This window comes from Cervus canadensis, chromosome 5 (assembly GCF_019320065.1).
Source record: "Cervus canadensis isolate Bull #8, Minnesota chromosome 5, ASM1932006v1, whole genome shotgun sequence".
Taxonomy (NCBI): domain Eukaryota; kingdom Metazoa; phylum Chordata; class Mammalia; order Artiodactyla; family Cervidae; genus Cervus; species Cervus canadensis.
The window spans coordinates 14,365,870-14,379,133 of NC_057390.1; the positions used below are offsets into that span (position 1 = coordinate 14,365,870).

Consider the following 13,264-nt stretch of genomic DNA (forward strand, 5'->3'; position numbering starts at 1 on the left):
TAGAATACTGAATAGAATCTCCTGTGCTATGCGGTAGGTCCTTGTTGGTTATATATCTTACATACAGTAGTGCGTGAATGTTTGGGACTTCCCTGGTGGTTCAGACAATAAAGAATCAGCTTGCAATGTGGGAGACCTGGGTTTGATCCCTGGGTTGGGAAGATCCTCTGGTATGTATGTTCATCTAAAGCTCCTGGTTTATCCCTCCCTCCTACCCCGACATTTCCCTTTTGGTAACCATAAGTTTGTTGTCATTATCTGTAAGACTGTTTCTGTTTTGTAAATAAGTTCATTTGTATCTCTTTTTAAAAAATTAGATTCCACATATGGGTAGTATCTTACGATATTTGTCTTTCTCTGTCTGACTTATTTCACTTACTCTGATAATCTCTAGATCCATTCATATTGCTTCAAATGGCATCATTTCATTCTTCTTTATGGCTGAATAATATTCCTAGGTTTAAGCAAACTAAATGTCCATCAACAGAGGAATGGATGGAGAAGTTGTAGTACATATACACAATGGAATATTACTCAGACATTAAAAAGAATGAAATTATGCCATTTGCAGCAACATGGATGTACTTAGAGATTATCCTGTCCCAAGGAAAGGAAGGAGGCTACTGTCATAAACTACAATATTGCTGAAATTTGAGGACATGATGCTAACTGAAATAAAATAGTCATAGAAAGATGAAAACTGTGTGCTTTAACTTACATGAAATGTCTAGAGTAGCCAAAACATTCACAGAAACAGGAAGTAGAATGGTGGTTGCCAGGAGCTATTGGAAGGGTGGAAATGGGGCATTCTTGCTTAAAGGAGGCAATTTCAATTTTGCAATATGCAAAAGTTCTGTAGGTTCTATCACAGTGTGAATGTACATAACTGCTACTGAACTGTACACTTAAAAATAGTTGAGATAGGGGAGTTCCCTGGCGATCCAGTGTTCAAGACTCTGCTTCCACAGTTGGGGCATTGGTTCCAGGAACTAAGACCCTACAATCCATGTGGTGTGGCCAAAAAGTAAACAAATAAAATAAAATCCAATGTCTGATTTTTAAAAATGGTTAAGATGGTAAATATCATATTACATGTATTTTGCCACATTAAATTTTTTAAAAAGAGAAAATTGTCACTGAGTCCTTTTGGCCATTACTATTATTAATCCTGTCATATGACTATTATTAAAAATTAAATTATATAAAGGAGGGGGGTGTCTGAAATGATTTGTTTAAATGTCAAATATGTGAGGAACACGCTGCCAAGATGCAAATAGTCATGCTCTTAGGGCCAAACTTTTCATCACTGGACATATAAACGAGATTAAGATGGAACTTCTTAGATGACTAATGTATGGGATACCAAAGAACTGGACCCCAGTGCATCTGGGTGAGGTGCCAAGCATCTGAGGCTTTCGGAGATGAGAGAAGCAAGAAAAACTAAAAAGGATGAAACAGAGTCCTTGAGGACAATTTTTCAAGCTGCTGAACTCATTAGCAGGTCATGATATCAACTGAGGGCAGGCAGACAGATTGAAAACCACAGTCACAGAAAACTAACCAATCTAATCACATGGACCACAGCCTTGTCTAACTCAAAGAAACTATGAACCATGCCGAGTAGGGCCATGACCAGATGGATGGGTTATGGTGGAGAGCTCTGACAAAACATGGTCCACTGGAGAAGGGAATGGCAAGCCACTTCAGTATTCTTGCCTTGAGAACCCCATGAACAGTATGAAAAGGCAAAAAGATAGGACACTGAGAGAACTCCCTAGGTCGGTAAGTGCCCAATATGCTGCTGGAGATCAGTGGAGAACTAACTCGAGAAAGAATGAAGAGATGGAGCCAAAGCAAAAACAACACCCAGTTGTGGATGTGACTGGTGATGGAAGCAAGCTCCGATGGTGTAAAGAGCAATATTGCATAGGCACCTGGAATGTTAGGTCCATGAATCAAGGCAAATTGGAAGTGTTCAAACAGGAGATGTTTTTAGCACTCAGCAAATTTAGCACTCGAAATTTTAGCACTCAGCAAACTAAAATGGACTGGAATGGGCAAATTTAACTCAGATGACCATTATATCTACAACCGTGGGCAAGAATCCCTTAGAAGAAATGGAGTAGCCAACATAGTCAACAAGAGTCCGAAATGCAGTACTTGGATGCAGTCTCAGGAACAACAGAATGATCTCTGTTCATTTCCAAGGCAAACCATTCAATATCACAGTAATCCAAGTCTAAGCCCTGACCAGTAATGCTGAAGAAGGTGAAGTTGAACAGTGGTTCTATGAAGACCTACAAGACCTTCTAGAACTAACACCCAAAAGATGTCCTTTTCATTATAGGGGACTGGGATGCAAAAGTAGGAAGTTAAGCAACACCTGGAGTAACAGGCAAATTTGGCCTTGGCGTACAGAATGAAGCAGGGCAAAGGCTAATAGAGTTTTGCCAAGAGAATGCACTGGTCATAGTAAACACCCTCTTCCAACAACACAAGAGAAGACTCTACACATGGACATCACCAGATGGTCAACACCGAAAACAGATTGATTATATTCTTTGCAGCCAAAGATGGAGAAGCTCTATACAGTCAGCAAAAACAAGACCAGGAGCTGACTGTGGCTCAGATCATGAACTCCTTATTGCCAAATTCAGACTTAAACTGAAGAAAGTGGGGAAAACCAATAGACCATTCAGGTATGACCTAAATCAAATCCCTTATGACTATACAGTGGAAGTGAGAAATAGATTTAAGGGACTAGATCTGATAAAGAGTCTGATGAACTATGGATGGAGGTTCGTGACATTGTACAGGAGACAGAGATCAAGACCATCCCCATGGAAAAGAAATGCAAAAAGACAAAATGGTTGTCTGAGTAGGCCTTACAAATAGCTGTGAAAAGAAGAGAAGTGAAAAGCAAAGGAAAAAAGGAAAGATATTCCCACTTGAATGCAGAGTCCCAAAGAATAACCAGGAGAGATAAGAAAGCCTTCCTCAGCGATCAATGCAAAGAAATAGAGGGAAACAACAGAATGGGAAAGACTAGAGATCTCTTCAAGAAAATTAGAGATATCAAGGGAATATTTCACACAAAGATGGGTTCAATAAAGGACAGAAATGGTGTGGACCTAATAGAAGCAGAAGATATTAAGAAGAGGTGGCAAGAATACACAGAAGAACTGTACAAAAAAGATATTCACGACCCAGATAATCACAATGGTGTGATCACTCACCTAGAGTCAGACATCCTGGAATGTGAAGTCAAGTGGGCCTTAGAAAGCATCATTATGAACAAAGCTAGTGGATGTGATGGAATTCCAGTTGAGCTATTTAAAATCCTAAAAGATGATGCTATGAAAGTGCTACACTCAATATGCCAGCAAATGTGGAAAACTCAGCAGTGGCCACAGGACTGGAAAAGGTCAGTTTTCATTCCAATCCCAATGAAAGGCAATGCCAAAGATTGCTCAAAGTACTGCACAATTGCACTCATCTCACATGCTAGTAAAGTAATGCTCAAAATTCTCCAAGCCAGGCTTCAGCAATACATGAACCGTGAACTTCCAGATGTTCAAGCTGGTTTTAGAAAAGGCAGAGGAACCAGAGATCAAATTGCCAACATCCACTGGATCATCGAAAAAGCAAGAGAGTTCCAGAAAAACATCTATTTCTGCTTTACTGACTATGCCAAAGCCTTCGACTGTGTGGATCACAATAAACTGTGGAAAATTCTGAAAGAGATGGGAATACCAGACCACCTGATCTGCCTCCTGACAAACCTGTATGCAGGTCAGGAAGCAACAGTTAGAACTGGACATGAAACAACAGACTGGTTCCAGGTAGGAAAAGGAGTACACCAAGGCTGTATATTGTCACCCTGCTTATTTAACTTATATGCAGAGTACATCATGAGAAACACTGGGCTGGAAATAGCACAAGCTGGAATCAAGATTGCTGGGAGAAATATCAATAACCTCAGATATGCAGATGATACCACCCTTATGGCAGAAAGTGAAGGTGAACTAAAAAGCCTCTTGATAAAAGTGAAAGAGGAGAGTGAAAAAGTTGGATTAAAGCTTAACATTCAGAAAACTAAGATCATGGCATCTGGATCTATCACCTCATGGGAAATAGATGGGGAGACAGTGGAAACAGTGGCTGACTTTATTTATTTGGGCTCCAAAATCACTGCAGATGGTGATTGCAGCCATGAAATTAAAAGATGCTTACTCCTTGGAAGGAAAGTGATGACCAACCTAGATAGCATATTAAAAAGCAGAGACATTACTTTGCCAACAAAGGTCCATCTGGTCAAGGCTATGGCTCTTCCAGTGGTTATGTATAGATGTGAGAGTTGGACTATAAAGAAATCTGAGCACTGAAAAATTGATGCTTTTGAACTATGGTGTTGTAGAAGACTCTTGAGAGTCCCTTGGACTGCAAGGAGATCCAACCAGTCCATCCTAAAGGAGATCAGTCCTGGGTGTTCATTGGAAGGACTGATGCTGAAGCTGAAACTCCAGTATTTTGGCCACCTCATGCGAAGAGTTGACTCACCGGAAAAGACCCTCATGCTGGGAGGGATTGGGGGCAGGAGGAGAAGGGGACGACAGAGGATGAGATGGTTGGATGGCATCACCAACTCGATGGACATGGGTTTGAGTAAACTCCAGGAGTTGGTGATAGACAGGGAGGCCTGGCATGCTGCAATTCATGGGGTCGCAGAGTCGGACACTACAGAGCGACTGAACTGAACTGAACTGAGATTTTGAAGGTCAGTAGGGCTTCCATGGAGGGATTTTTAAATATGCCTGGAGGGGGTAAGTTTGGAATTGTTCTTAAAGGAAACCAAAGTTACGAGGCTGTAAAAGGGAAAGGCTATTTCTAGGCAGAGGAAACTGCACAAGGTAAGAACTATAGGGGAAAGAGCCTGAGAACAAGGACTGGGACAACTCTTGAGTGTGAGCCAGGGCCTAATTTGTATTTTGATGCCTGGATTGAGGTGAATTCCAGCTCTAGCACTGACAGGCTAGGAATCCTCAATCAAGGGATAGTGACTGGTACACAGAAAGGATAACAGCTGCTATAGTTTCTTCCTTCCCTTCCTGCATGCCCCTTGGAAGAAAGCGTGGGTCAGACCTCTGTTGAATCGGTCAGAGTTTAAGTGAGAACAGAAAAAAGAGGAAGAAAACAGAGGAAAGAGCCAAGAAATTTTTTATATTCACATATAAACAGAATAAACTAGACCCAAAGTTAGCCATCCATTCACCTTGTCTGCAAAAGTGATTAAAACTTTACATGAATCATCAGGCAGGAATCTGAGCTGATTTTGAAGATGTTAAAAATTCATATTCAGTTTGGATACTGGAGAGTCTTCCTACCCACAGAGAAGTCTGTGACTAGATCAGAAAACCTAGTCAGAGACTGTTGACCTGTTACTTATTTCTCTCAAGAATAAACTCTGCCTGTAGTCCAAAGCTCAGGTCATCCAATCTGTTACCCACCAGCATAAAGAATGACTGACCAGCTGGCTCCCCTGGACCCTGGCTATGGCTCTGAACACCCCCAGCCCTCACCCTGAAGCAAAATGTCAGAGAATAATTGAATTACATAGAAGATGTCCTTTTCCTATATTTGTGCTTTGGAAAATATTATTTAGACTAATTCTATAAATAGGTATTTTCTTCAGAATGGTTACATGAGTTCCTTAGAGCACTGAATTTCCTCAGGACCCATAAAACTCATGTCTATGTGGCATTCTACAGTTTATAGATAAAATTAGAAAAAAGCTGTTAGGACTTCCCTGATGGTACAGTGAATTGAAATCTGCCTGCTAATATAGGAGACACGGGTTAGATCCCTGTTCCAGGAAGATTCCACATGCCGTAGAGCAACTAAACCATAACTATTGAGCCTGTGCTCCAGATCCCGGGAGCCACAACTACTGAGCCCACGTGCTTCATCTACTGAAGCCGGAGAGCCCTAGAGCCTGTGCTCTACAACAAGAGAAGCCGTAGCAATGAGAAGCCAGTGTACCGCAGCTGGAGAGTAGCCCCCACTCACCACAAATAGAGAAAAGCCCACGCAGCAACGGAGGCCCAGCACCGTCATAAACAAATAAATAAGATTAAACAGGAAAGCAGTTGGGACAGAGATGATCAGTGGGTATTATCTGTCTCCCTTTCCAGTAAAAAGGCTCTAGTCTAGAATGTACTGAGATCTCCAATAAACTCCAGCAATCTCACAGATTACTGTTACTGTTAATGTCACAGGCTTAATTGTATTCACCCCACCCCCCTGAAATCCATATGTTGAAGCTCTAATCTTCCTGGTGTCCTTATAAGAAGAGTAGATTTGGACACACAAAGAGAGACCTGAGAGATGCATGCCCCAAGGAGAGATCGTGGGAGGACAGAGGGAGAAGGCAGCCGTCTGCAAGTTAAGAGAGCAGCCTTAGAAGCCAGACCTGCCAACATTCTGTCTACCTTGGACTTCTGGCCTCCAGGATTGTGAGAAAAGAACTTTCTGTTGTTTAAGTCACCCAGTCTGTGGTATTTTGTTACGGTAGCCAGAGCAGGCTAATACAATTAGTATTATAGAAAGTCGCTGAACTGTTAAGAGAACCGTGACAGGAAATGGGGTTCTATCCCATCTTTAGACAATTCTTTAGACAATTATTGCATAATCTGCAGCAAGTCACTTGACCTCTCTCTGCATTTTCCCCCTCTCTCCTCCAGGGTCATAAGGATTAACTGAGATAAAGTCCGTAAAGACCCTATCAATAACAGGGGTCCTCTAAGCATCCTTCACTTCTCTGTCTAGACAGCAGCTTTCTCCTAATTCAGGAGAGTGGATGGACTGAGCAGTGCCCCCACGCCTTTTCAGCTCTGAACTTCTGCAACTCTAGCAGAAGTCTCATGAATGAGAGTAAGTTTCGTATCTATAAAGCCCCAAAGTATTTTCAAAGTCCTTCCCCTCACTTTGTCTCACAGTAAACATAGATGCACCCCTCTGACTTAACATTAGTTTAAACCTCAGTTTTGAAAAACTGGATGAAACCCCAGCAGACCAAACTCATGACCCCTAAAGTCTCCCTGCTGGCAAATCCAACCAGCCATGCAACACTGCCCTCTTTAGACTTAAGGCTTCATACCCAGCAGAAACAAACTTTAAAAGAATGTAAATCCAAATGTCAATATTTGGTTCCAAAACCCACTTAATACCCCATTCTCTGTCCCCACAGTACCTGGCTGAGCAATCCAGTTGTCCTCTTCTTGGTGGATCAAAACACACTTTTAAAATGAAAGTTTCTCATCATGGGCTAAAAATGAAAATAAAATTTCTTTTCATTTGCTTTCTGTTTCATAGCAAAATCCAGTGTTCTTGTAGGTCTGAAGTCTCTCCATTCCCGGAAGGGGATTGTAAGAGAAGGGCAAACACTGACAAGTTCCTCTTTTTCTTCAAAGCATAGAAAGAATGGTTTGGACACAGTATGAACTTCCAGTTCAAAAAGAGAAGATGAGTGTTAAGTACAAGTGAAATGAGCTTAAAAGATGCAAAGCTGGAAATTCACATCATTTTTTCCCCTGTTTATTCACAAAACGTGAGTTCTGTTGCTGTTAGTTTATTATTCTATAGCTTAAAATGAAAACAACATGTTTTGAACATTTAATGTATATTAATTTTTATTATTAGCCAAGACAGAAAGCAAGAGAAATGAAATGAGCTGGTTTGGTTAGTTAAAGTTTATTGCTACCGCAGCCAAATTCATCCTTATCATCTATACCTTGGGTCCCAGAGTGCATGTGTGCTAAGTCGCTTCAGTTGTGTCCAACTCTGTGTGACCCCATGGACTGAAGCCTGCCAGGCTCCTCTATCCATAGGGTTCCCCAGGCAAGAATACTGGAGTGGGTTACTGTGTCCTGCTCCAGGGGATCTTCCCGACCCAGGGATGGAACCCATGTCTCTTATGTCTCTTGCATTGGCAGGTGGCTTCTTTACCACCAGCACCACCTGAGAAGCCCTCAGATTCCAGGAGACTTTAGCAAATGCATACTGTTAGTCACCAGAGTCCTGAGCAAGATTAACACAGAGCAAATGGACCACCACTGTTGATCCATTCCACGATGGTATTCAGGGCATCCTCCTGACTTTGAAGAGCCATTGGCTTCCACTTGTACATACACATTAAGAGCTCGTAACCACAAGTTCCAGGAAGCAGGTTTGCACCAGGCCTCAGGAATGGAGACATTTCCCCCAGCACTTGTCTTTAGAATGCTGTTCTTGCATACTCTTCCCCCTACCTTGGCACAATCAGGAACTTTTTATGTTACAAAACTTATTTCAAAAAGAGCTTTCTAACTTAACTTATCTGATATAGAGGGATATTGAAGTTTTACCCTAAATAAATTCAACATTCTTGGTTTTCTATAGTATTAACAGCAGTGTATCCCAACTTGTGAGAAGGGTTTCTCTGAAGTGAGACCAGGGACCGTGCTATCAGCCTGGATTTTTGAACTGTTAATGAAATCTATGTGGAAATGTATGTTCACAGAGAAAAACTATAAAGATAGGCACCAACAATATTAACAGTACTTATCTCTTGGGGATAATTTAAAATTTTATTCTTTTGTTTATCCATATATTCTGATTTTCTTTAACAAACACCTATTACTTTTATAATAACAAATGATGTAAAACAGGATAGAAAGAGGGAATGTGGAAATGTGATTGTAGTGGGCCATCCAAATATTAATGTATCAAGTCTTAATCCCTGGGATCTGTAAATGTTGTATCTTTGTAAATACGGTTAAGGCTCTTGAGATAGGAGGATAACTCTGGATTATCTGGGTAAGCACTAAATGCAATAAAAAAAAGTGTCCACATAAAAGAGAGGAAGAAGGAGACTCAAAACAGGCAGAAAAGGAAAAGACAATGTGACCGTGGAGACAGCGATTGGACTGGCTGTGAGTCAAGGAATGCTGGGAGCCACCTGAAGCTAGAAGAGGCAAAAAAATGGATTTTCCTCTAAAACCTCTGGAGGGAGTGTGGTCCTGCTGACAACTTGGTATCAGCCCAGTGATGCGGATTTGGGACATCTGGCCTCCAGAGTGTGAGAGAGTAAATTTCTGTTGTTTAGAGCCACCCAGCATGTGGTATTTTGTTACAGCAGCCACAGGAGACTAATGCTGTGGTTTATCATGGTAAAATGAGCGAAATGATATCCACCCTCATTCAAGCACATCCTCCACGTGGCCTCGTCACTGTCCTTCGCAAACAGATTTGCAGTCAGGTGTTTTCAGTACATTTAGGATGGATGCTCTGGTGTGCTCACTCAGTCGTGTCTGACTCTTTGTGACCCCGTGGAATGTAGCCCGCCAGCCTCCTCTGTCCATGGAATTTTCCAGGCAAAAATACTGGAGTGGGTTGCCATTTCCTATTCCAGGGGATCTTCTCAGCCCAGAGATCAAACCCGTGTCTCTTGCATCTCCTACACTGGCAGGTAAATTCTTTGCCATTGTGACACCTGGGAAGCTCAGATTTAGAAGGGATAATATACTAAGAAATTTTGACATCCTGAATAAGTTCCAAGAGCTATATCCCTTGCCCTTTTACTTTTCTTCCCAGTCTCTTCCCAACCTTTATTCTTCTGGGGAGTGTGGCAAAATGGAAATGCCCAGGGATCTGGAGCTAAGAACTAAATTCAAGTGTGGGTTTTATCTTGCTTATAAAACAGGTCAGGTAAGCTTCTTAGCAGTAAAATGGTGGCTAGCCAGCTTGCTCCAGGATTTTTTGAACATCATCTGAGCTACTGTATCTGACAATATCACCTGCGTGCTATTCTGTGACTTTAAACATTTATAGATACTCATGTCTTTTACTCTCAGTATAATGGGAAAGGAGAGGAAAAGTCACAATACTTTTCTCCCTGAGGGCCTGTGACTCATAATTCTAATTGTTCTAGAATTTTGCTAGTCTTCTTGCCCAGAAAGTCAGTGGCAGGGGAAGTTACTATGCCAACTCATGTTTGGTAAACTTCCTGCTGCTGCTGCTGCTGCTGCTAAATCATTTCAGTCGTGTCCAACTCTGTGCGACCCCATAGACGGCAGCCCACCAGGCTCCACTGTCCCTGGGATTCTCCAGGCAAGAACACTGGAGTGGGTTGCCATTTCCTTCTCCGTTGGTAACTTCCTAGTATGCCTTAAAAAGGAGAGTCAAAACTTCTTGACTAACTCCTTTAGGAAGTAGGGGTATATTGTGTTATTATTCTCTGTTTTATATATACACATAAACTACTTTTTAAAAATCTATAATTCCCCATCCTTTCTCCTTACAACTGGCCTAATAATTCAGATGCACTAATATAAGAAAGGCTTTAGTGAGAGAAACTAAATGTGGGAGGATGGATTGTTGATTTTCAAGGCAACTGAAATCCTCTCCTAAAATTAACATTTGAAATAGCTGGAGGTATTTGGCAAAAAGGAAAAAATACCTTAAGGAGGTATGATTCAGCTGTGTTCAGATGCCCACAGGGGTGTGGCCTAGGGAAGAGGGAGCAGGTCTCAGATGTTTATGACAAATAAATGCTGTTTACAAGGAATCAGAATCTCATTCAAAATGCCAAGAAGCCCAAAGATATTTCTTTAGGGTAATGTACTTCTTTAGGGTAATTGGTGATTACCTTTTACTCTCCTTGAATTTTAAAATACCCTTCCAATAATTGAAGAGTTTCCCAAATTATGAAATCCATATTCCTAAATCCTTCCCTGGTGGCTCAGCTGGTAAAGAATCTGCCTGCAATGCAGGAGACCTAGGTTCAATCCCCGGATAAGGGAAGATCCCATGGAGGAGGGAAAGGCTACCCACTCCAGTGTTCTGACCTGGAGAATGCCATGGACTGTATAGTCTATGGGGCCACAAAGAGTCAGACACAATTGAGCGACATTCACTTTTCACAAAGCAGAAGCCAGAAACCCTTTTTTCTAAAAAAAAATATATATATATATATATTCCTTAAATAGTTTTTTCTTTTTTTTAATATTCTACCTATTTTGTGTATTTATTTATTTATGGCTGTACTGGGTCTTTGCTGCTCCATGCGGGTCTTCTCTAGTTGTAGTGAGCGGGGTCCTCTCATTGCAGGGGCTTCTCTTGCTGTGGAACATGGGCTCTAGAACGTGAGACCAGCAGTTGTGGCACACAGGCTTAGTTGCTCTGTGGCATATGGGATTTCCCGGACCAGGGATTGAACTCAAGACTCCTGCATTGGCAGGCAGACTCCCAAACACTGGACCACCAGGGAAGTCCTTGAAAATTTATTTATTTTAATTAGAGGATAATTACTTTACAATATTGTGATGGTTTTGGCCATAGACCAGTATGAACTGACATTAGGTGTACATATGTCCCCTCCCTCTTGAACCCCCTTCCCACCTCCCTCGCCTTCCTACCCCTCTAGGTTGTTGCAGAGCACCGGCTTTGGGTTCCTTGAGTCATACATCAAACTCCCACTGGCTATCTCTTTTCCATACGGTAATGTATATGTTTCAATGCTATCCTCTCAAATCATCCCACCCTCACCTTCCCACACTGTGTCCAAATGTCTGCAGAAATCCTTGTTCACAATGTTCCTTGAAGTTAGTGCGGACACACCTACTCTCAGGGGTCTGCTGATTGGAAGCCAACATAAGACTACAGTTGGAGCGCCAAGGGGTTACAGTTTGAAAGCCATCCTGGTGAAACAGCAGAGAGACATCCACCTGGGGAAAGCAGTGGCAGAGTTGCTCCACCTCTGTCCTGCAGAGCCTGAGTCCAGAGGGAGAGACAGGAGAGTTTCCAAGTGACCCAGCACTGAACTTACCTGTTCTTGCCTACACAGCCTTCCAGTCCTGGTTCTCTGCACCCTCCTAACGATTCTGTTAGTTTTCTGATCTCTTCAATAAATTCCTTTTTTGCTTAAACTCTCTGAAGTGGGTTCTGTTGTACTTGTCCTGTAAAGTACTGTCTTAGCAATTGATTGGCATCAGTTCTCTAGGAGGTTGGCATTTGCTTTATGTGGGAAGTTGAGTTAGTTCTGATTTCTATCCAACTTGTGATTCTGGGAGTTAGAGTGGTAAGGGTACGGGAAGCAGGACATCCGGGTAAATACATTTGATCAGTGTCCCATAAACAATTTGCAATTACTTTTCCACTACAGCTGACTTAAAAATTGAAGCAAGAGTGTACAGAAGACAGCTGGGCCAAGGCTTACCTGATGGTCCACCCTCAGTCATATAACAATTCCTTTAGGTAAAGCACAGGCCTAACCACTCAGTCCATTTTTACAGTGGAAATATTTTGCAACAAGTCTATGATGACTCTACCTTCCTTTGTTTGATTTAGTGATGAATCTCACAGTTAACAAATTCAGGTGAGAACATATGCAAACTTTGCTTCTGTATAAATCAAGCTGCTGTTCTGATACAGTCTCCATTTCAGTTGATGGTAGACTTCTAATCTATTCATTTGGAGGTAAGCTTCTCCAGTTCAATGAACCCTCAATCTATCCAGATCTATAATTTAGTCATATTCCAACTTAAAACTCCTGTTGATATTGTTTCCTCTCTCTCCTTCATGGGAGGTATTCTAAGTTCTGCCTCTAAAAGCAATAAGGAGGATCAGAAGCCTCCTCTCCACTCAGTTCCTCTGATGGAGCATGTCGCTGCTGCGCTCATCTTGAGTGTGGTGCTTGGCTCATGGGTGTTTAAGTTCCATTTCCTGATGTGCATTCTGTCTGGTTGCCTGATGCCAGGAGACTGCTAAAGTGTGGTTCCTTCCTCCTATTGCTCCAAGTCAGCAGTTTACATCTCAGCCTTTGAATGCATGTTTTCCACCCCTGCCTGATACACTGGGTCTCTCTGCTTCTCCCGTCTCCTCACGGAAGGCTGGGAACTTCAGACTTCCTGAATGCTGGAAGCCTCCAGAAGCTGGATGGGAGGGGCTTCCCCCTCCCAACCACGGATGCTCTAGATTTCTGGATCAGTGGACTCAGGACCACTGAGAAACTTCTTGAGAGGAAAAAATGAGCAGAGATAACTGGTTAGTATCTAAAATAATTCATCCATCAGATTTTATTGAGGGTAGTCCTAGTTTAGGCTATTTATGTTTGAGAAGTGAACATACTGTTTTCTGTTTTTAAAAAATTGATTTTGCAAAAGCATTTTTGTATGTAATTAACAAGATGATTACCTTTGGTTCAATGAAGAAAATACAGCAAGCACTG

At 41.9% G+C, this 13,264-nt stretch overlaps 1 protein-coding gene across 2 annotated transcripts in view; it reads right to left on the reverse strand.

Annotated features, from left to right (window-relative positions):
- Window positions 1-7,398, reverse strand: part of NLRC4 (NLR family CARD domain containing 4) — a 44,961-nt gene extending 37,563 nt beyond the window's left edge. For both annotated transcript variants that reach the window (XM_043468274.1, XM_043468273.1), the window contains exon 1: window positions 7,250-7,398. The gene's annotated coding sequence lies outside the window, so the exon portion shown is untranslated. The remainder of the gene's footprint in view (window positions 1-7,249) is intronic.
- Window positions 7,399-13,264: the final 5,866 nt, after the last annotated feature.